The sequence below is a fragment of the Notothenia rossii genome, assembly GCF_949606895.1.
Source record: "Notothenia rossii genome assembly, chromosome: 3".
NCBI classification, from domain to species: Eukaryota; Metazoa; Chordata; class Actinopteri; order Perciformes; family Nototheniidae; genus Notothenia; species Notothenia rossii.
The window spans coordinates 96,422,927-96,446,079 of NC_136901.1; the positions used below are offsets into that span (position 1 = coordinate 96,422,927).

Genomic DNA, 23,153 nt, shown 5'->3' on the forward strand with positions numbered 1-23,153 from the left:
GGTTGGCGGTGTAGCATCCTGGCTTATTTTTAGTGCACTCGGGCAAAAGTGAGGGTACTTTTCTGTCTGTCCATTTGGGAACCCGCGTCTCCGATGTAAAGTCCTAGGATTGTACATTTGGAAAATTCAAGTCCCTAATGCTGAGTTAATGATACACATTAATGAATGTATACATAGAGAGGAAGCCTAAGCCTATAGGAGCATAAACTAGAGTCCGGTCCAACGTCAGCCCGAGCAAAAGCTGCAAGGGGAAGGACCAGCACGGTGCACGGTGTTCAACTTGTATTAACGCTGGTCTCTGCCCTCTTTGAAGCTTTAGCTCGGGCTGACCTTGGACCAGTCCCTTGTTTATGCTTTTATAGGCTTGGACTTCCTCTCTATGTATACATTCATTAATGCATATCACTAACTCCCCGTTAGGGAGTTTAATTTTCCAAATGTACAATCTTAGGACTTTACATTGGAGACACGGGTGACCAAATGGAAAGACAGAAAGTTACCTTTACTTTTGCCCCTGAGGGCACTCCAAATAAGCCAGGGTGGTCTACACTTAGACTTCCTCTATACATTCATTAATACATATCACTAACTCAACCCCCGGGGCATCGCTCCCCGGAGTTTTTTTGTCCCTTCTCTTGCAGGTTTGCAGTATTACAGGATGGGTTTGGATCATGAACCGTGACAGAGCCTGTTGCCCTGGTCCATCTCGAAGCCCATCGTAACGTCTTTGGAGTGACAGGGAAACTGTCTGACATCATCATGGATCCTTCATTTTCATGTAAGTCAACTTTGTCATTTGTATTGTCTTTGCAGGAATTGCAGTGTGTTTTTTCTCTGCAAAAACTTGATGTTTGATTGATTTGAACGCATTGTTTGAAGCATTGAACGTGGTTGTTATGGGGTTGTTTGTGAACGTGGTAGTTTTGGCTGTCGTTTGAGGTGGTGAAGGCGGTTGTGTTTACGGTCGTTTGAGGTGGCGAACGCGTTTTCTTTGGCGGTCGTTTGAGGTGGTGAACGTGGTGGTGTTGGCGGTCGTTTGAGGTGCTGAACGCGTTTTATTTGGCGGTCGTATTAGGTGGTGAACGTGGTGGTTTTGGCGGTCGTTTGAGGTGCTGAACGCGTTTTATTTGGCGGTCGTTTGAGGTGGTGAACGTGGTGGTGTTGGCGGTCGTTTGAGGTGCTGAACGCGGTAGTGTTGGCGGTGTAATATCCTGGCTTATTTTTAGTGCACTCAGGGGCAAAAGTGAGGGTACTTTTCTGTGTGTCCATTTGGGAACCCGCGTCTCCGATGTAAAGTCCTAGGATTGTACATTTGGAAAATTCAAGTCCCTAATGCTGAGTTAATGATACACATTAATGAATGTATACATAGAGAGGAAGCCTAAGCCTATAGGAGCATAAACTAGAGGCTGGTCCAACGTCAGCCCGAGCTAAAGCTGCAAGGGGACGGACCAGCACGGTGCACGGTGTTCAACTTGTATTAACAGAGGTTTCTACATCAAATCGGTGCCAAAACTACTTTCACCACCTCAGACCGCCAAAACAACCACGTTCACCACCTCAGACCGCCAAAACCACCGCGTTCACCACCTCAAACGACCGCTGAGGTGGTCAACGTGGTGATTTTGGTGGTCTGAGGTGGTGAAGGCAGTTTTGGCGCTGGTTTGATGTGGAATCCTCTGTTAGTGCACAGTGTTCAACTTGTATTAACGCTGGTCTCTGTCCTCTTTGCAGCTTTCGCTCGGGCTGACCTTGGACCAGTCCCTTGTTTATGCTCTTATAGGCTTGGACTTCCTCTCTATGTATACATTCATTAATGCATATCACTAACTCCCCGTTAGGGAGTTTAATTTTCCAAATGTACAATCTTAGGACTTTACATTGGAGACACGGGTGACCAAATGGACAGACAGAAAGTTACCTTTTACTTTTGCCCCTGAGGGCACTCCAAATAAGCCAGGGTGGTCTACACTTAGACTTCCTCTATACATTCATTAATACATATCACTAACTCAACCCCCGGGGCATCGCTCCCCGGAGTTTTTGTGTCCCTCCTCTTGCAGGTTTGCAGTATTACAGGATTGTTCTGTATCATGAACCGTGACTAGGCCTGTTGCCGTGGTCCTGCTCGAAGCCCATCAAGACCCAGAGATACTTGAACTCCTTCACTTGGGGTAAGGACTCATTTCTTACTTTTAGTGGACAGTCCATTGGTTTCCTGCTGAGAATTCAATAATACCTAATTAATTTATGAAAGAAAAAATATTACAAACAAACATCAATGTACACAATAAAAAAACACCCCTTCCTCCATCCTGCTCAATAACCCCACCCGGAATGATAAAACAGGTCTCGCTGTTTCCCTGGGGAGTCTTTACGGTGACGGAACCTGGGACCTATGACAGGAGAACAGGGAGGTGAGTTATGATAACTACTGCAGGGATGATATGACAAATATATAACAGAAATGTATATTGCTTAGTCTAAACAGCTTATAAATTACTAGAATCGCTAATCACGCTTTTTTCACCCCCCTTAGGTTGGCGTGCCAATCCAGCCCTCCGACATTAAGGATTAATATATGTTTCTCATACTGATGTCAACCATTCAATAAACGGGTTTGAACGCCACACAAGCTCTTGTCATTTTTTGTAAATGAAATGCTTCCTGTGCAATGTTTTATTGTGGAACAAATGAATATGCTTCACTAATAGTGAAGCTATATAATACGTAATGGAGACTGTGATCTACAGCCGAGAGATCATCTCCATTACAACTGGACAAGCGCATATCTTCACAATACATTGACAGAGGGAGCTGATAAACGTTGCTATATACGCCATGATGTGTTGGTGTGAAGATTGAGACATTGGACAATGTCAAATATTTAAAACATCACAGGGATAACAAACTTGGTATGGTTAGGGCTAGGGAATGCTCCGGTATTTGGACAAAGTTAACATGGGATCACTCCGGTCAATGTACGTACTTCGTCTCACTGGAATATTAATGGCCAGATTGAATACAACATCGACCCAAATTCTCCGGTCAATGACAGGAGAGTTTTGAAAGTGACAAAACACTGTTCCACACATTTAAAAACACTTAATCAATGTTTACCCAGGATCCATGCACCTTTCCTGGCTTGTAAAATGTGGTGATGCGCCCTGGAGGTAGCGGGCAGGCTCTGTGCGTGGTGCTGAACCCCAGCCTGTCTATGTGGAATACAAAAACAAACAAAGACAAACACCTTTAAGGTCACCAGGGTCGTGAGGTTCTGGTTCTGGCGGTGTGCATGGAGGGGTTTGACCTGGCTCCCCGACACAATGCACATAGTCTGGAGCAGCGGAGCAGCGGCTGGGCCGTGTTCCCCCTTTTGTCCATTTGCCTATCAGTTTGTTAACGAAATGGACAGAGCCTGCGTTTTCCGCCTAAAAGTGACTTTTAATGGTGGTTTTTGCATTTAAATGATGGGTCTTATCATTCACAAGGGTCCCTGACACAATGCACATAGTCTGGAGCTCGCTGGGGTCCTGCATATGCTTTAATCACACTTTTGTCCATTTCCCTATCAGTTTGTTAACCAAATGGACAGAGGCTGCGTTTTCCCCCTAAAAGTGACTTTAAATGGTGGCCCTTGCGTTTAAATGATGGGTCTTATCATTCACCAGGGTCCCCGACACAATGCACATGGTCTGGAGCTCGCTGGGCATATGCTTTAATCAGGCGTTTTAACACTTTTCCCCACGAAAATGATTTTTAATCATTTTTTGGGGGCTATATAAATCAAATTCCGGTTAATGCAGAGCACAATCGTACCTTTTACTATTTTAATGTATTTGCATTATATATCTCCCCCGACATGAACTCAGTAGCCTCCGGCAGCAATACCCCTCTCAAGACCCCGGTGAAGACTGTCATGCGGTCCATAGAAGCCTCTGTGAGTGAGACCCCTCTCAAGTCTGTGATGCGGTCCCCAGAATCCTCCGGAAGCAAGACCCCGGTGAAGACTGTCATGCGGTCCCCAGAAGCCTCCTGTAGTGAGACCCCTGTATGCCAGAAGACCCGTGTGTCTGTCTCCAATAAGCTGAAAGCTAATCTGGCTAAGGACTGGCCCTCTCCCCAAAATCAATGGTCCACTGGGAAGGGACGGCGGAATACCATGCGTGAAATCACGTTGCCTAAAAGCATGGAGACGTACATACAGAGGTCATTGTGAGGGTCTCGCACCGACAGTAAAACGGAAAGAGAATTGTATGTCCAATGTCAGCCGGATAAAGAACTTCATAGTATTCATGGCCCATGGTTTTGACCGGCTGTCAGACTGGCTGTTTCTAAAAGACACAAAGAGGGTCCGTGGCTGGAGCGAGTATATTTCAGAGTCGGGCCGGACAGTCACAACATCGCTGTTGTTCCTGAAGACTGTGAACCATTTCCTGAGGTACTTGTCTGCATCAAAGGGTTAGGGTTGGGGTTAGGGTTAGGGGTTAGGGGTTAGGTTTTTGTAAGGACCACCGGATCTCCCCATGTCGCCCGACGACTTCATGGTTATACAGAGATCCAAGGAGAGGCACGCGCACTAGAGACGTGTCGGCTCATGCCCTAGCTTAGCATCATGACTGGGTCATAAGTGTGTCAAGTGTAGTAGACAGAGTAATTAAGCTTGAAGAACCGACACAAGGAAGGGTAGAGGGTGGTTACCCAACGAATGCCTTCCCCTTGCCGCTTTGGCGGTGTCTGCTTATGGCCCATTTCCTTACGTCCAGTCTCGCCCAGAGCAGGGTCGAACAATAGGTCAGGAGGAAAAAGTGGGGAGGGGGGATGTGGTTTAGGTTTAGGCAAAGGGCCAGAGTGGTTGGGATTAGTGGTCAAACTGAGGGGAAGATAGTCTATGAATAATATTGATTTTAGGATTAGGCATATAGGCCCGACTGGTTAAGTTTAGAGCTGGGACTAAGGGTAAGAGTGTACCTTAAGTTAATTTAAATTGTTGGAGTTGAGAGTAAAATAACCTTTTATGGAGAAGTAATTTAGGATTAGGCAAAAGGCCAGAGTGGTTAGGGTTAGGGTTAGGGTTAGGGTTGGGGTTAGGGTTAGGGTTAGGGTTGGGGTTAGGGGTTAGGGGTTAGGGTTAGGGTTAGGGTTAGGGTTAGGTTTTTGTAAGGGCCACCGGATCTCCCCATGTCGCCCGACGACTTCATGGTTATACAGAGATCCAAGGAGAGGGTTAGGGTTAGGGTTAGGGTTAGGGTTAGGGTTAGGGGTTAGGGTTAGGGTTAGGGTTAGGGGTTAGGGTTAGGGTTAGGGTTAGGGTTAGGGTTAGGGTTAGGGTTAGGGTTAGGGTTAGGGGGTTAGGGTTAGGGTTAGGGGTTAGGTTTTTGTAAGGGCCACCGGATCTCCCCATGTCGCCCGACGACTTCATGGTTAGGGTTAGGGTTAGGGTTAGGGTTAGGGTTAGGGTTAGGGTTAGGGGTTAGGGGTTAGGGTTAGGGTTAGGGGTTAGGGTTAGGGGGGGGTTAGGGTTAGGGGGGGGTTAGGGTTTAGGGTTAGGGTTAGGGTTAGGGTTAGGGTTAGGTTTGGGTTAGGGGTAGTGTTATGGATTCCGGTATGGGAATTGTTAGCACTGGCCTAGGGGTCTGTGGATGGGTGTTGTGGGTGTGTTATCCTGTTAGTGTATGGACCAAGGAGGAGGAGGAGCAGTATAGATCATCCCTGGGACTGTAGGGCAGAGGAGAGGGAGGATCCAGAGGAGATAGAGCTAGCTGTCGTTGAGTCCCCTGGGTATGGTTGTCCCGAGTTTCTGGATCCAAGATGTTTCCGCCCTCTTCCTCTGCCCGATGGTCCACCGGTCGTTGGTTTCCAGGCCCGAGATGATGAGTTGGTCTGGCGGGTGTTGTTGGAAATGGGTGACCAGGGGGGTTGGGAGTCGACCTTCCCCAATGTTGTACAGATGCTGTTTGAGACGGGTGAGTATGGTGTGTTTTGTTTCGCCTATGTAGTGTTTTTTACAGGTGTTGCATGTGATAATGTAGACTATGTTGCTGTGATTAAGGGAAAATGAACCAAGGGCAGGGAAGGCTGCTCCACTGTATTGGTTATGTATGTATTTTCTGTTGATGTAATGGTGACTATGTTGTGAAGGTGGTAAGGCTCTGTTGCTGCTAAATTTGGAATGTATGAGTATGTCGTGTAGGCTTGGATTTTTCCGGTAGGCTGAAATGACCCTGTGGTTGGAGAAGAATGGTTGTGACTGGAGGAGAGAGAAGTTATGTTTAACTGTCCGGTGGAATCCTGTGATGGTGTGGGAAAAGGTGGAGACAAATGGGATGAGTTGACAGTTGGGGTCCGGGTTAGGGTTAGGGTTAGGGTTGGGGTTGGGGTTGGGGTTAGGGTTAGGGTTGGGGTTGGGGTTAGGGTTAGGGTTGGGGTTGGGGTTAGGGTTGGGGTTAGGGTTAGGGTTAGGGTTGGGGTTAGGGTCAGGTGGGGGGTGGTTGGGGTTAGGACTGGGTGGGGGAGGGTTGTCGGTGGGGGAGTGGTCCGGGCAGTCTCCACGTCCCAAGGGGTTGGGGTTAGGGAAGAGGGGGGTGGGATGCAAACCCTGGTTAGGGTGGGGGGAGGAAGATTCGGGAGTGGAGAGGGGTGTTGGGAGTGGAGACTGGTCCGAGTCCATGACCTGAGGTGGATTTCCTCTAAGGGGAGGCGGAGGAGGAGAGCGAGTGGGAGCGAGGCTGGCCAAGGTGGTGTCCTTTATATGACGGAGGAAGCGTTTGGAATAGCCTCTTGCTTGCAGGCTATGGAACAGAATCCTAACGGAATGGTGGAAGTCAGATGGTTTGGAGGAAATCCGGTGAAAACGGATAATTTGAGATTTGATGATTCCTGGGAAAGTGTGTTTTGGGTGATAACTGGATTTATGTAGTAGTGAATGTGTGTCCGTGGACTTAAAGTAAACCTTAGTGAGTATTTTTTTGTGTGTGTTGTTGAGAGGTTGGAAAAAAACTGTGGTATCTAAAAAGTTGACTGTGTGTTCATGTATGATGTATTTTACTTTGATGGTGGGGTGATGGCTGTTGAGGGTGTTGATGAACTGTGGGAATAAGGAGATGTCATGGGGCCAGATGCCAATAATGTCGTCCAGGAATCGACGGTACAGGGATGGTAGATGGGTACACTTGGCCAGTGCTTCTCGCTCCCACTCGCTCATGTAAATGTTGGCGTATGAGGGGGCGAAACGCTGACCCATGGCCGTTCCATGGATTTGGAGGTAGTGTTGGTCGTTGAAGATGAAGTCGTTGTTATTGAGGCAGAGGGCGAGTAGGGAAAGTAGATATTTGTCCGGTCGTTTATGGTCTGGATGTTTGGAGAAGATGGAGGTAACGGAAAGAAGGCCTAAATCTGTGTTGATGTTGGTATACAGGCTGTTGATGTCAATGGTGAACAGATGGGATTGGGTGGGAACGACCATGGGTCTAGTGATCCGGAGGAAGTGGTAGGTGTCTTTAAGGTAGCTGGGGTGTTTGGTGGAAAGGGGGCCTAAATGGTGCTCTATATAATGGGAGATATTGTACGTAGTGCTGCTGCAGTCAGAGACAATGGGTCTGCCGGGAGGAACCTCAAAGGGAATGGTCCAGGTGGAGGGGTCTTTATGGATTTTTGGAAGTAGATAGAATTGACGGAGGCGGGGTGTATCTGGACCAAAGAGGAAATCCCTCTGCTTGGCGGAAATGAATTTCAGTTGGTAAAGTGTTTGTATTATGGGTCTAACTTGCAGTTGTGTCTGGGGTTGAATGGTGTCCGGGATGGGTTTGTAATGGAGTGGGTTACTAAGTTGTGTGTGAGCTTCTGTGATATAGTGGTGTCTGTCCATGATAACTATTTTTGATCCTTTGTCGGCCGGTTTGATTACTATGTGTGGGTTTTTATTGAGTTGGGTTAGGGCCCTGCGCTCATCCACCGACAGATTATCTGGAATGTCTGTCGGTGGTTGGAAGGATTGCAGGGCCCGTTTGTTGGCGGTGATAGTTTGTTTGGTTTGGGGGTGAACTTGGGTGAGTAATGGTTCCCAGTTGGAAGGGAAGGTAAATAGTGACTGTTGGGTGCGGGGTTTGGTGTGAAAATAGTCAATTATTTTGAGACGTCTGTGGTATTGGTGTAAATCCCTTTGAAGTTCCTCTCGGTCATGACGGGGGGGGCGTGGAACAAAGGTGAGGCCCCTCTGTAAGAGTTGTTGCTGGGCTACAGAGGGGACAAAGAGGGTGGATAAATTAAGCACGGTGGAGGGTGAATTCCACCTCAGGTCAGGGTTCTGGTCAGGTACAGGGGGAGTGCTGGTGAGGTTATTTGGGGGGTTAGGTAGGAGGATGCGTTGGGCCGGGTTAGGTTCAGAGGTAATCAGAAATTTAGTTCTCCGCACCAGGAGTCCAGGATGAGTTGAGCTGTGGGGGAGGTCCAGTGGATGTGGTCCTGGCCAGTCCGGAAGGCTTCCTGAGGGATGGGTTGTAGGGTCTTGTGATGCATGGCAAGGTAGTTGTTAGTGAATGTGATATTGCGTGTTTGTGCTGGGGTCAGGTGGGGTGAATGGTTGATGAGGGGGATGTAGATGGAAGCCCTGGGGAAGGTCTGAGAAGCGAATTTGATCATACTACTGAGTTGTTTGACAGTGGTGCGTTTAGCGTCATCGTCCTTGTTGTTAATGCCTATGGAAATGATGACGATCTTGGCTGTTGGGATGGGAGGGGTGCGTTTGAAGAGTTCCAAGAAGTGATAAACTTTGGCTCCAGGATAGGAGTCCAGCTGTAGTGTGGAGTTGGTATGGGGTGGAATACGGTTAATGTTTGAGTCTCCCAGTATCCGGATGGCTTTTGTGCCTCCCAGGGACCAGTCCAGTGCTTTCTTCTGTGGTCTGGCTATGTGGGAGATGGGTGCATAATGGGTTGGGGAAGCGGAGCTGGTTGGGTTGAAGAAAAGGGGGGCGGAGACAGGGGTAAGGGATAGGGTAGGGAGGAATACTGGAGAGGGGAGAGATGGCGGAGGAGAGGGAGAAGAGGAAGGAGTAGGACGGGAAGGAGGTGGAGTTGGAGGAGGGGGTGAAGGTCCTTGGAGGTTAAGGAATGGAGGGGTTCCTAGGGGGTTGGGATCTGGGTCGGGTGGTGTGCCAGTCCCCGCAGTAGACCCGCTGGGCTGTAGTGACCCAACAGACTGGCCAGAGGGGGGCTCAGAGTGGACTTGTACGGTCTGGATGACCTTGAGAAGATGACCTTTCATCATCGGCCCCTGTGTGGGATGGAGTAGAGAGTCTGTTGGGTCCCGGGTGCCAGCGAGGTCCAATTGGGAACCGGCGACACCTGAAGGGGATGGGGAGAGGGAGAGAATGTTATCTGGGAAGCTGACTGAGACGTTGGAATGGTGGACCTTGAAGGTGGTTTGGCGGTTGCTGAGAGTGTTGTTGGGAGAGGAAGAGTGGGAGTAGGGTGGAGGTGAGGGGGTACTCAGGTCGATGGTGCCAACCCGAGGCGGTGGGGAGGGCTGGGGTAGGGGTGATGTAGAAGGAAGGGTGGTACTGGGAAGTTTGGAGTTCTGATCTGGGGCGGCTGGAGTAGTGGTTTCACTGGTGGTCGGGGAAGTGGGTTTGGATGGGGTAGGGTCCCGGGTTGGAAAGCGGGTACGGGAAGTTCTTTGAGGCAGCGGATACTGCTGAATGGAGGGGGAGGGGTGGAAAGGGGGGTTGGGTAGTAGAGGAGGGGGCCGAGGCCGAGGAGGGCCAGGACCTCTCAGGGGGTTCAGAGAGGGACCTAGCTGGGGCTTGTATGAATTGGGATGGAATGCGGGATGGTCACTGGAGTTGACGGTTGATGGTGGGCGGACAAGGTTGGTTGACTGGGAGGGTGGGTGGCGGCGATGATACTGGGAGACAGCTTCTGAGAGTGAGGGCCTGGAACCGAGGGAGAGGGATGATCTGTTGCGGGTTTGGGTTCTCGGTAAGTGAGGGAACTCCTCCTCACTTAGAAGGGGAAGTGGATGAGGGTGCCTGGGATGGGACCTCCACGGTTGTGGGGGGGAGGTGGGGGTGTCAGCAGGTGTGGTGTTGTGGAGTGTTTGTTTGGCTGTGTGTAATGTATCTGTGTGTAACCTGGGGCCATATCGCTTCCGTGCCCAACCTGTAGCTATTTCAAATGCAATGTGATTCCAGGGAGTGTTCTGGAGTGATGTAATTGTAGTGTTGTAGTGTTGCTGGAGAATGGTCATGTTGGTGTGCATCCAGCTGATGGTGTTGTTATGTATTAGTGTGTGTGTGTGTTCTGTTGGAGTGGAGGGCTTAATGAAATCTGTGAGTCTGGAGACCTGTCTGGTCATGCCTGGTGGATAAATGCGTGTCAGTATGGCCCTATCTATTATGTTTTTGTGGTGTGTGGCTTGGATGAGTTTAAAATATTCTTTACTACTATGTCTGGTTGCTGGGTCTGGTGGATGAAACAGAATGCGTTGTGGCTCCGTCAATGAGATGTTGGGTGTTGTTCGTGGTGTGGTGATGGGGTGTGTATGTACTTCTAAAAGTGGTTGTAGGGTCTGTCTGGTGTTGGTAGTATTATTAAAGTGAAGGTGTGTCTGCGCTCCTCTAGCGCTCCACCGCACAGTCTGATTCCCATTAGAGGACATCTCAGTCGCCTATGAAGGCCCTTACCTGGTCCGCAGGATGGTATGACTCCGTCTGGCCCCGATGTTCTGGGTCCTCCTGGCGTAGGAGATGGAGCCAAAGGTAGCAGGCTGGCTATCCGGCAGCTCCCTCGAATAGAAGATCCCGTGGCCAACCGGGCACGCCGAGGCTCCCTGCCCTGGGAGGTCCGGGTTCAAGGCCGGTCCCAGGAGGATGGTTGTCCTTTTCCAGGGAGAGACTCGAAAAGGCGTGAAAATGTTTGTAGGCCAGGTGGGCCAGCTCAGTTAGCCAAAAAAGGCCAGTCAAAATCACAAAAGGGCAGAACCCCCACAAGCGAGTAAGATAGTCCTTTAATAATTTAAAAGCATAAATAATTTAAAAACCTTACAATATTATCAAGTGGTAGGTACTGTGCAGCGGGGCGAAAAATCCTCCTGACGTTTCGCAGGAGTTGCTGCTTCTTCAGAGGATCAAGAGGAGTGAGACACAATGAGGCTATTTGAAATGTTGGAGGAGGGCGGAGAGTCCCGCCTCCAAGTTCCAATAGGTGGATGCTTAGAAATGCTCCGATAGGCTAGTGAAGGGGGTAAGGCAATGGGTGTATGTGAGAGGAAATGAATGATGTATTGGTTGTGTTGGTATGTATTTCATGAACAGTGGGTAGCTCAGTGGGTAGGGTGCGGCTGCTTCACCTGGGAGGTCGGGGTACGAGACCAGCCGACAGCTGGCCGCCGGAAAAACTTACAAAACAATAAAGAAACAAAACCTGTGTAGGGTGCAACATAACTATGGGGTGTAGTGTAAGAAAAATGTGTTGGGTTTTTGTGAGGAAGTTACCATGGTGTGGGGAGACATATGTGGGCGGTCAGTAATGAAAGGTGGGGATACAGGATAGGAATGGTGGTGGAGTGTGGTGTAGTCAGTCCAGACCAATGGCACGGGCAGGGTTAGGTTTGGGTTAGGGGTAGTGTTATGGATTCCGGTATGGGAATTGTTAGCACTGGCCTAGGGGTCTGTGGATGGGTGTTGTGGGTGTGTTATCCTGTTAGTGTATGGACCAAGGAGGAGGAGGAGCAGTATAGATCATCCCTGGGACTGTAGGGCAGAGGAGAGGGAGGATCCAGAGGAGATAGAGCTAGCTGTCGTTGAGTCCCCTGGGTATGGTTGTCCCGAGTTTCTGGATCCAAGATGTTTCCGCCCTCTTCCTCTGCCCGATGGTCCACCGGTCGTTGGTTTCCAGGCCCGAGATGATGAGTTGGTCTGGCGGGTGTTGTTGGAAATGGGTGACCAGGGGGGTTGGGAGTCGACCTTCCCCAATGTTGTACAGATGCTGTTTGAGACGGGTGAGTATGGTGTGTTTTGTTTCGCCTATGTAGTGTTTTTTACAGGTGTTGCATGTGATAATGTAGACTATGTTGCTGTGATTAAGGGAAAATGAACCAAGGGCAGGGAAGGCTGCTCCACTGTATTGGTTATGTATGTATTTTCTGTTGATGTAATGGTGACTATGTTGTGAAGGTGGTAAGGCTCTGTTGCTGCTAAATTTGGAATGTATGAGTATGTCGTGTAGGCTTGGATTTTTCCGGTAGGCTGAAATGACCCTGTGGTTGGAGAAGAATGGTTGTGACTGGAGGAGAGAGAAGTTATGTTTAACTGTCCGGTGGAATCCTGTGATGGTGTGGGAAAAGGTGGAGACAAATGGGATGAGTTGACAGTTGGGGTCCGGGTTAGGGTTAGGGTTAGGGTTGGGGTTGGGGTTGGGGTTAGGGTTAGGGTTGGGGTTGGGGTTAGGGTTAGGGTTGGGGTTGGGGTTAGGGTTGGGGTTAGGGTTAGGGTTAGGGTTGGGGTTAGGGTCAGGTGGGGGGTGGTTGGGGTTAGGACTGGGTGGGGGAGGGTTGTCGGTGGGGGAGTGGTCCGGGCAGTCTCCACGTCCCAAGGGGTTGGGGTTAGGGAAGAGGGGGGTGGGATGCAAACCCTGGTTAGGGTGGGGGGAGGAAGATTCGGGAGTGGAGAGGGGTGTTGGGAGTGGAGACTGGTCCGAGTCCATGACCTGAGGTGGATTTCCTCTAAGGGGAGGCGGAGGAGGAGAGCGAGTGGGAGCGAGGCTGGCCAAGGTGGTGTCCTTTATATGACGGAGGAAGCGTTTGGAATAGCCTCTTGCTTGCAGGCTATGGAACAGAATCCTAACGGAATGGTGGAAGTCAGATGGTTTGGAGGAAATCCGGTGAAAACGGATAATTTGAGATTTGATGATTCCTGGGAAAGTGTGTTTTGGGTGATAACTGGATTTATGTAGTAGTGAATGTGTGTCCGTGGACTTAAAGTAAACCTTAGTGAGTATTTTTTTGTGTGTGTTGTTGAGAGGTTGGAAAAAAACTGTGGTATCTAAAAAGTTGACTGTGTGTTCATGTATGATGTATTTTACTTTGATGGTGGGGTGATGGCTGTTGAGGGTGTTGATGAACTGTGGGAATAAGGAGATGTCATGGGGCCAGATGCCAATAATGTCGTCCAGGAATCGACGGTACAGGGATGGTAGATGGGTACACTTGGCCAGTGCTTCTCGCTCCCACTCGCTCATGTAAATGTTGGCGTATGAGGGGGCGAAACGCTGACCCATGGCCGTTCCATGGATTTGGAGGTAGTGTTGGTCGTTGAAGATGAAGTCGTTGTTATTGAGGCAGAGGGCGAGTAGGGAAAGTAGATATTTGTCCGGTCGTTTATGGTCTGGATGTTTGGAGAAGATGGAGGTAACGGAAAGAAGGCCTAAATCTGTGTTGATGTTGGTATACAGGCTGTTGATGTCAATGGTGAACAGATGGGATTGGGTGGGAACGACCATGGGTCTAGTGATCCGGAGGAAGTGGTAGGTGTCTTTAAGGTAGCTGGGGTGTTTGGTGGAAAGGGGGCCTAAATGGTGCTCTATATAATGGGAGATATTGTACGTAGTGCTGCTGCAGTCAGAGACAATGGGTCTGCCGGGAGGAACCTCAAAGGGAATGGTCCAGGTGGAGGGGTCTTTATGGATTTTTGGAAGTAGATAGAATTGACGGAGGCGGGGTGTATCTGGACCAAAGAGGAAATCCCTCTGCTTGGCGGAAATGAATTTCAGTTGGTAAAGTGTTTGTATTATGGGTCTAACTTGCAGTTGTGTCTGGGGTTGAATGGTGTCCGGGATGGGTTTGTAATGGAGTGGGTTACTAAGTTGTGTGTGAGCTTCTGTGATATAGTGGTGTCTGTCCATGATAACTATTTTTGATCCTTTGTCGGCCGGTTTGATTACTATGTGTGGGTTTTTATTGAGTTGGGTTAGGGCCCTGCGCTCATCCACCGACAGATTATCTGGAATGTCTGTCGGTGGTTGGAAGGATTGCAGGGCCCGTTTGTTGGCGGTGATAGTTTGTTTGGTTTGGGGGTGAACTTGGGTGAGTAATGGTTCCCAGTTGGAAGGGAAGGTAAATAGTGACTGTTGGGTGCGGGGTTTGGTGTGAAAATAGTCAATTATTTTGAGACGTCTGTGGTATTGGTGTAAATCCCTTTGAAGTTCCTCTCGGTCATGACGGGGGGGGCGTGGAACAAAGGTGAGGCCCCTCTGTAAGAGTTGTTGCTGGGCTACAGAGGGGACAAAGAGGGTGGATAAATTAAGCACGGTGGAGGGTGAATTCCACCTCAGGTCAGGGTTCTGGTCAGGTACAGGGGGAGTGCTGGTGAGGTTATTTGGGGGGTTAGGTAGGAGGATGCGTTGGGCCGGGTTAGGTTCAGAGGTAATCAGAAATTTAGTTCTCCGCACCAGGAGTCCAGGATGAGTTGAGCTGTGGGGGAGGTCCAGTGGATGTGGTCCTGGCCAGTCCGGAAGGCTTCCTGAGGGATGGGTTGTAGGGTCTTGTGATGCATGGCAAGGTAGTTGTTAGTGAATGTGATATTGCGTGTTTGTGCTGGGGTCAGGTGGGGTGAATGGTTGATGAGGGGGATGTAGATGGAAGCCCTGGGGAAGGTCTGAGAAGCGAATTTGATCATACTACTGAGTTGTTTGACAGTGGTGCGTTTAGCGTCATCGTCCTTGTTGTTAATGCCTATGGAAATGATGACGATCTTGGCTGTTGGGATGGGAGGGGTGCGTTTGAAGAGTTCCAAGAAGTGATAAACTTTGGCTCCAGGATAGGAGTCCAGCTGTAGTGTGGAGTTGGTATGGGGTGGAATACGGTTAATGTTTGAGTCTCCCAGTATCCGGATGGCTTTTGTGCCTCCCAGGGACCAGTCCAGTGCTTTCTTCTGTGGTCTGGCTATGTGGGAGATGGGTGCATAATGGGTTGGGGAAGCGGAGCTGGTTGGGTTGAAGAAAAGGGGGGCGGAGACAGGGGTAAGGGATAGGGTAGGGAGGAATACTGGAGAGGGGAGAGATGGCGGAGGAGAGGGAGAAGAGGAAGGAGTAGGACGGGAAGGAGGTGGAGTTGGAGGAGGGGGTGAAGGTCCTTGGAGGTTAAGGAATGGAGGGGTTCCTAGGGGGTTGGGATCTGGGTCGGGTGGTGTGCCAGTCCCCGCAGTAGACCCGCTGGGCTGTAGTGACCCAACAGACTGGCCAGAGGGGGGCTCAGAGTGGACTTGTACGGTCTGGATGACCTTGAGAAGATGACCTTTCATCATCGGCCCCTGTGTGGGATGGAGTAGAGAGTCTGTTGGGTCCCGGGTGCCAGCGAGGTCCAATTGGGAACCGGCGACACCTGAAGGGGATGGGGAGAGGGAGAGAATGTTATCTGGGAAGCTGACTGAGACGTTGGAATGGTGGACCTTGAAGGTGGTTTGGCGGTTGCTGAGAGTGTTGTTGGGAGAGGAAGAGTGGGAGTAGGGTGGAGGTGAGGGGGTACTCAGGTCGATGGTGCCAACCCGAGGCGGTGGGGAGGGCTGGGGTAGGGGTGATGTAGAAGGAAGGGTGGTACTGGGAAGTTTGGAGTTCTGATCTGGGGCGGCTGGAGTAGTGGTTTCACTGGTGGTCGGGGAAGTGGGTTTGGATGGGGTAGGGTCCCGGGTTGGAAAGCGGGTACGGGAAGTTCTTTGAGGCAGCGGATACTGCTGAATGGAGGGGGAGGGGTGGAAAGGGGGGTTGGGTAGTAGAGGAGGGGGCCGAGGCCGAGGAGGGCCAGGACCTCTCAGGGGGTTCAGAGAGGGACCTAGCTGGGGCTTGTATGAATTGGGATGGAATGCGGGATGGTCACTGGAGTTGACGGTTGATGGTGGGCGGACAAGGTTGGTTGACTGGGAGGGTGGGTGGCGGCGATGATACTGGGAGACAGCTTCTGAGAGTGAGGGCCTGGAACCGAGGGAGAGGGATGATCTGTTGCGGGTTTGGGTTCTCGGTAAGTGAGGGAACTCCTCCTCACTTAGAAGGGGAAGTGGATGAGGGTGCCTGGGATGGGACCTCCACGGTTGTGGGGGGGAGGTGGGGGTGTCAGCAGGTGTGGTGTTGTGGAGTGTTTGTTTGGCTGTGTGTAATGTATCTGTGTGTAACCTGGGGCCATATCGCTTCCGTGCCCAACCTGTAGCTATTTCAAATGCAATGTGATTCCAGGGAGTGTTCTGGAGTGATGTAATTGTAGTGTTGTAGTGTTGCTGGAGAATGGTCATGTTGGTGTGCATCCAGCTGATGGTGTTGTTATGTATTAGTGTGTGTGTGTGTTCTGTTGGAGTGGAGGGCTTAATGAAATCTGTGAGTCTGGAGACCTGTCTGGTCATGCCTGGTGGATAAATGCGTGTCAGTATGGCCCTATCTATTATGTTTTTGTGGTGTGTGGCTTGGATGAGTTTAAAATATTCTTTACTACTATGTCTGGTTGCTGGGTCTGGTGGATGAAACAGAATGCGTTGTGGCTCCGTCAATGAGATGTTGGGTGTTGTTCGTGGTGTGGTGATGGGGTGTGTATGTACTTCTAAAAGTGGTTGTAGGGTCTGTCTGGTGTTGGTAGTATTATTAAAGTGAAGGTGTGTCTGCGCTCCTCTAGCGCTCCACCGCACAGTCTGATTCCCATTAGAGGACATCTCAGTCGCCTATGAAGGCCCTTACCTGGTCCGCAGGATGGTATGACTCCGTCTGGCCCCGATGTTCTGGGTCCTCCTGGCGTAGGAGATGGAGCCAAAGGTAGCAGGCTGGCTATCCGGCAGCTCCCTCGAATAGAAGATCCCGTGGCCAACCGGGCACGCCGAGGCTCCCTGCCCTGGGAGGTCCGGGTTCAAGGCCGGTCCCAGGAGGATGGTTGTCCTTTTCCAGGGAGAGACTCGAAAAGGCGTGAAAATGTTTGTAGGCCAGGTGGGCCAGCTCAGTTAGCCAAAAAAGGCCAGTCAAAATCACAAAAGGGCAGAACCCCCACAAGCGAGTAAGATAGTCCTTTAATAATTTAAAAGCATAAATAATTTAAAAACCTTACAATATTATCAAGTGGTAGGTACTGTGCAGCGGGGCGAAAAATCCTCCTGACGTTTCGCAGGAGTTGCTGCTTCTTCAGAGGATCAAGAGGAGTGAGACACAATGAGGCTATTTGAAATGTTGGAGGAGGGCGGAGAGTCCCGCCTCCAAGTTCCAATAGGTGGATGCTTAGAAATGCTCCGATAGGCTAGTGAAGGGGGTAAGGCAATGGGTGTATGTGAGAGGAAATGAATGATGTATTGGTTGTGTTGGTATGTATTTCATGAACAGTGGGTAGCTCAGTGGGTAGGGTGCGGCTGCTTCACCTGGGAGGTCGGGGTACGAGACCAGCCGACAGCTGGCCGCCGGAAAAACTTACAAAACAATAAAGAAACAAAACCTGTGTAGGGTGCAACATAACTATGGGGTGTAGTGTAAGAAAAATGTGTTGGGTTTTTGTGAGGAAGTTACCATGGTGTGGGGAGACATATGTGGGCGGTCAGTAATGAAAGGTGGGGATACAGGATAGGAATGGTGGTGGAGTGTGGTGTAGTCAGTCCAGACCAATGGCACGGGCAGGGTTAGGTTTGGGTTAGGGGTAGTGTTATGGATTCCGGTATGGGAATTGTTAGCACTGGCCTAGGGGTCTGTGGATGGGTGTTGTGGGTGTGTTATCCTGTTAGTGTATGGACCAAGGAGGAGGAGGAGCAGTATAGATCATCCCTGGGACTGTAGGGCAGAGGAGAGGGAGGATCCAGAGGAGATAGAGCTAGCTGTCGTTGAGTCCCCTGGGTATGGTTGTCCCGAGTTTCTGGATCCAAGATGTTTCCGCCCTCTTCCTCTGCCCGATGGTCCACCGGTCGTTGGTTTCCAGGGTTAGGGTTAGGGTTAGGGGTTAGGGTTAGGGGTTAGGGTTAGGGTTAGGGTTAGGGTTAGGGTTAGGGTTAGGGTTAGGGTTAGGGGTTAGGGTTAGGGTTAGGGTTAGGGTTAGGGTTAGGGTTAGGGTTAGGGTTAGGGTTAGGGTTAGGGTTAGGGTTAGGGTTAGGGTTAGGGTTTAGGGTTAGGGTTTAGGGTTAGGGTTAGGGTTAGGGTTAGGGTTAGGGTTAGGGTTAGGGTTAGGGGTTAGGGTTAGGGTTAGGGTTTAGGGTTAGGGTTAGGGTTAGGGTTAGGGTTAGGGTTAGGGTTAGGGTTAGGGTTAGGGTTAGGGGTTAGGGTTAGGGTTAGGGTTAGGGTTAGGGTTAGGGTTAGGGGTTAGGGTTAGGGGTTAGGGTTAGGGTTAGGGTTAGGGTTTAGGGTTAGGTTTAGGGTTAGGGTTAGGGTTAGGGTTAGGGTTAGGGTTAGGGGTTAGGGTTAGGGTTAGGGTTAGGGTTAGGGTTAGGGTTAGGGTTAGGGTTTAGGGTTAGGGTTAGGGTTAGGGTTAGGGTTAGGGTTAGGGTTAGGGGTTAGGGGTTAGGGTTAGGGTTAGGGTTAGGGTTAGGGTTAGGGTTAGGGTTAGGGGTTAGGGGTTAGGGTTAGGGTTAGGGTTAGGGTTAGGGTTAGGGGTTAGGGGTTAGGGTTAGGGTTAGGGTTAGGGTTAGGGTTAGGGTTAGGTTTGGGTTAGGGGTAGTGTTATGGATTCCGGTATGGGAATTGTTAGCACTGGCCTAGGGGTCTGTGGATGGGTGTTGTGGGTGTGTTATCCTGTTAGTGTATGGACCAAGGAGGAGGAGGAGCAGTACAGATCATCCCTGGGACTGTAGGGCAGAGGAGAGGGAGGATCCAGAGGAGATAGAGCTAGCTGTCGTTGAGTCCCCTGGGTATGGTTGTCCCGAGTTTCTGGATCCAAGATGTTTCCGCCCTCTTCCTCTGCCCGATGGTCCACCGGTCGTTGGTTTCCAGGCCCGAGATGATGAGTTGGTCTGGCGGGTGTTGTTGGAAATGGGTGACCAGGGGGGTTGGGAGTCGACCTTCCCCAATGTTGTACAGATGCTGTTTGAGACGGGTGAGTATGGTGTGTTTTGTTTCGCCTATGTAGTGTTTTTTACAGGTGTTGCATGTGATAATGTAGACTATGTTGCTGTGATTAAGGGAAAATGAACCAAGGGCAGGGAAGGCTGCTCCACTGTATTGGTTATGTATGTATTTTCTGTTGATGTAATGGTGACTATGTTGTGAAGGTGGTAAGGCTCTGTTGCTGCTAAATTTGGAATGTATGAGTATGTCGTGTAGGCTTGGATTTTTCCGGTAGGCTGAAATGACCCTGTGGTTGGAGAAGAATGGTTGTGACTGGAGGAGAGAGAAGTTATGTTTAACTGTCCGGTGGAATCCTGTGATGGTGTGGGAAAAGGTGGAGACAAATGGGATGAGTTGACAGTTGGGGTCCGGGTTAGGGTTAGGGTTAGGGTTGGGGTTGGGGTTAGGGTTAGGGTTGGGGTTGGGGTTAGGGTTGGGGTTAGGGTTAGGGTTAGGGTTGGGGTTAGGGTCAGGTGGGGGGTGGTTGGGGTTAGGACTGGGTGGGGGAGGGTTGTCGGTGGGGGAGTGGTCCGGGCAGTCTCCACGTCCCAAGGGGTTGGGGTTAGGGAAGAGGGGGGTGGGATGCAAACCCTGGTTAGGGTGGGGGGAGGAAGATTCGGGAGTGGAGAGGGGTGTTGGGAGTGGAGACTGGTCCGAGTCCATGACCTGAGGTGGATTTCCTCTAAGGGGAGGCGGAGGAGGAGAGCGAGTGGGAGCGAGGCTGGCCAAGGTGGTGTCCTTTATATGACGGAGGAAGCGTTTGGAATAGCCTCTTGCTTGCAGGCTATGGAACAGAATCCTAACGGAATGGTGGAAGTCAGATGGTTTGGAGGAAATCCGGTGAAAACGGATAATTTGAGATTTGATGATTCCTGGGAAAGTGTGTTTTGGGTGATAACTGGATTTATGTAGTAGTGAATGTGTGTCCGTGGACTTAAAGTAAACCTTAGTGAGTATTTTTTTGTGTGTGTTGTTGAGAGGTTGGAAAAAAACTGTGGTATCTAAAAAGTTGACTGTGTGTTCATGTATGATGTATTTTACTTTGATGGTGGGGTGATGGCTGTTGAGGGTGTTGATGAACTGTGGGAATAAGGAGATGTCATGGGGCCAGATGCCAATAATGTCGTCCAGGAATCGACGGTACAGGGATGGTAGATGGGTACACTTGGCCAGTGCTTCTCGCTCCCACTCGCTCATGTAAATGTTGGCGTATGAGGGGGCGAAACGCTGACCCATGGCCGTTCCATGGATTTGGAGGTAGTGTTGGTCGTTGAAGATGAAGTCGTTGTTGTTGAGGCAGAGGGCGAGTAGGGAAAGTAGATATTTGTCCGGTCGTTTATGGTCTGGATGTTTGGAGAAGATGGAGGTAACGGAAAGAAGGCCTAAATCTGTGTTGATGTTGGTATACAGGCTGTTGATGTCAATGGTGAACAGATGGGATTGGGTGGGAACGACCATGGGTCTAGTGATCCGGAGGAAGTGGTAGGTGTCTTTAAGGTAGCTGGGGTGTTTGGTGGAAAGGGGGCCTAAATGGTGCTCTATATAATGGGAGATATTGTACGTAGTGCTGCTGCAGTCAGAGACAATGGGTCTGCCGGGAGGAACCTCAAAGGGAATGGTCCAGGTGGAGGGGTCTTTATGGATTTTTGGAAGTAGATAGAATTGACGGAGGCGGGGTGTATCTGGACCAAAGAGGAAGTCCCTCTGCTTGGCGGAAATGAATTTCAGTTGGTAAAGTGTTTGTATTATGGGTCTAACTTGCAGTTGTGTCTGGGGTTGAATGGTGTCCGGGATGGGTTTGTAATGGAGTGGGTTACTAAGTTGTGTGTGAGCTTCTGTGATATAGTGGTGTCTGTCCATGATAACTATTTTTGATCCTTTGTCGGCCGGTTTGATTACTATGTGTGGGTTTTTATTGAGTTGGATTAGGGCCCTGCGCTCATCCACCGACAGATTATCTGGAATGTCTGTCGGTGGTTGGAAGGATTGCAGGGCCCGTTTGTTGGCGGTGATAGTTTGTTTGGTTTGGGGGTGAACTTGGGTGAGTAATGGTTCCCAGTTGGAAGGGAAGGTAAATAGTGACTGTTGGGTGCGGGGTTTGGTGTGAAAATAGTCAATTATTTTGAGACGTCTGTGGTATTGGTGTAAATCCCTTTGAAGTTCCTCTCGGTCATGACGGGGGGGGCGTGGAACAAAGGTGAGGCCCCTCTGTAAGAGTTGTTGCTGGGCTACAGAGGGGACAAAGAGGGTGGATAAATTAAGCACGGTGGAGGGTGAATTCCACCTCAGGTCAGGGTTCTGGTCAGGTACAGGGGGAGTGCTGGTGAGGTTATTTGGGGGGTTAGGTAGGAGGATGCGTTGGGCCGGGTTAGGTTCAGAGGTAATCAGAAATTTAGTTCTCCGCACCAGGAGTCCAGGATGAGTTGAGCTGTGGGGGAGGTCCAGTGGATGTGGTCCTGGCCAGTCCGGAAGGCTTCCTGAGGGATGGGTTGTAGGGTCTTGTGATGCATGGCAAGGTAGTTGTTAGTGAATGTGATATTGCGTGTTTGTGCTGGGGTCAGGTGGGGTGAATGGTTGATGAGGGGGATGTAGATGGAAGCCCTGGGGAAGGTCTGAGAAGCGAATTTGATCATACTACTGAGTTGTTTGACAGTTGTGCGTTTAGCGTCATCGTCCTTGTTGTTAATGCCTATGGAAATGATGACGATCTTGGCTGTTGGGATGGGAGGGGTGCGTTTGAAGGGTTAGGGTTAGGGTTAGGGGTTAGGGTTAGGGTTAGGGTTAGGGTTAGGGTTAGGGTTAGGGTTAGGGTTAGGGTTAGGGTTAGGGTTAGGGTTAGGGTTAGGGTTAGGGTTAGGGTTAGGGTTAGGGTTAGGGGTTAGGGTTAGGGTTAGGGTTAGGGTTAGGGTTAGGGTTAGGGTTAGGGTTAGGGTTAGGGGTTAGGGTTAGGGTTAGGGTTAGGGTTAGGGTTAGGGTTAGGGTTAGGGTTAGGGTTAGGGTTGGTTAGGGTTAGGGTTAGGGTTAGGGTTAGGGTTAGGGTTAGGGTTAGGGTTAGGGTTTAGGGTTAGGTTTTTGTAAGGGCCACCGGATCTCCCCATGTCGCCCGACGACTTCATGGTTATACAGAGATCCAAGGAGAGGCACGCGCACTACGAGGACGTGTCGGCTCATGCCCTAGCTTAGCATCATGACTGGGTCATAAGTGTGTCAAGTGTAGTAGACAGAGTAATTAAGCTTGAAGAACAGACACAGGGAGGGGTAGAGGGTGGTTACCAACGAATGCCCTCCCCTTGCCGCTTTGGCGGTATCTGTGTATGGCCCATTTCCTTACGTGCAGTCTCGCCCAGAGCAGGGTCGAACAATAGGTCAGGAGGAAAAAGTGGGGAGGGGGGGATGTGGTTTAGGTTTAGGCAAAGGGCCAGAGTGGTTGGGATTAGTGGTCAAACTGAGGGGAAGATAGTCTATGAATAATATTGATTTTAGGATTAGGCATATAGGCCCGACTGGTTAAGTTTAGAGCTGGGACTAAGGGTAAGAGTGTACCTTAAGTTAATTTAAATTGTTGGAGTTGAGAGTAAAATAACCTTTTATGGAGAAGTAATTTAAGATTAGGCAAAAGGCCAGAGTGGTGCATATACCTCTCCTGTCAGCCAGTCCTCCATTTGTGGTCTCCTGTCTCCATCTAGTGGCGGCAGCTGGTAGTGCAAGTGCACCTCCTTTTCATTTGGGAAAAGAGGTTATGGTGACAGATAGTCAGTAGTTGTTTGTTCTCAAAAAAAGAGGTTTTTTGGGGAACAAACTAGTCCTTTATACTTGTTTTGAACACATCCTCAGTGATGGACCCAGAGATCATCGAGTGTTTCGGCCATTATCACCAGACACTCTCAAACTAGGGTGGCCCCAGCCGGGGATGATCAAGTCCCCGGTGTTGTGTTATTTTCTAAACGGTCCCAACTTGGGGAAAAGGACAGGTAGGTAGGTCAGGTCAGTGAGCTTTGAGGTGGGTACACATAGAGCGAGAGAGAGAGAGAGAGAGAGAGAGAGAGAGAGAGACACACAGACACCAATAGTTAAAACAGGACCTGTCAACAATGGGGGAAACCGGATTAA

At 50.1% G+C, this 23,153-nt stretch overlaps 2 long non-coding RNA genes across 3 annotated transcripts; one reads left to right on the forward strand and one right to left on the reverse strand.

Annotated features, from left to right (window-relative positions):
- The first annotated feature begins 475 nt into the window (after positions 1 to 475).
- Positions 476 to 2,698, forward strand: LOC307033909. 2 transcript variants are annotated; one of them, XR_013806702.1, is made up of 4 exons: positions 476 to 778; positions 2,041 to 2,174; positions 2,350 to 2,417; positions 2,540 to 2,698. It is a non-coding gene; the product is annotated as an uncharacterized lncRNA (long non-coding RNA). The 2 variants fall into 2 exon arrangements; XR_013806703.1 differs by lacking the exon at positions 476 to 778 and having other exon boundaries at positions 1,942 to 2,174.
- On the reverse strand, positions 2,181 to 22,779 carry LOC307033910. Its single transcript, XR_013806704.1, has 3 exons — positions 22,682 to 22,779; positions 3,121 to 3,215; positions 2,181 to 2,396 (listed from the first exon to the last, which is right to left on the reverse strand). It is a non-coding gene; the product is annotated as an uncharacterized lncRNA (long non-coding RNA).
- Between the last annotated feature and the right edge of the window lie 374 nt (positions 22,780 to 23,153).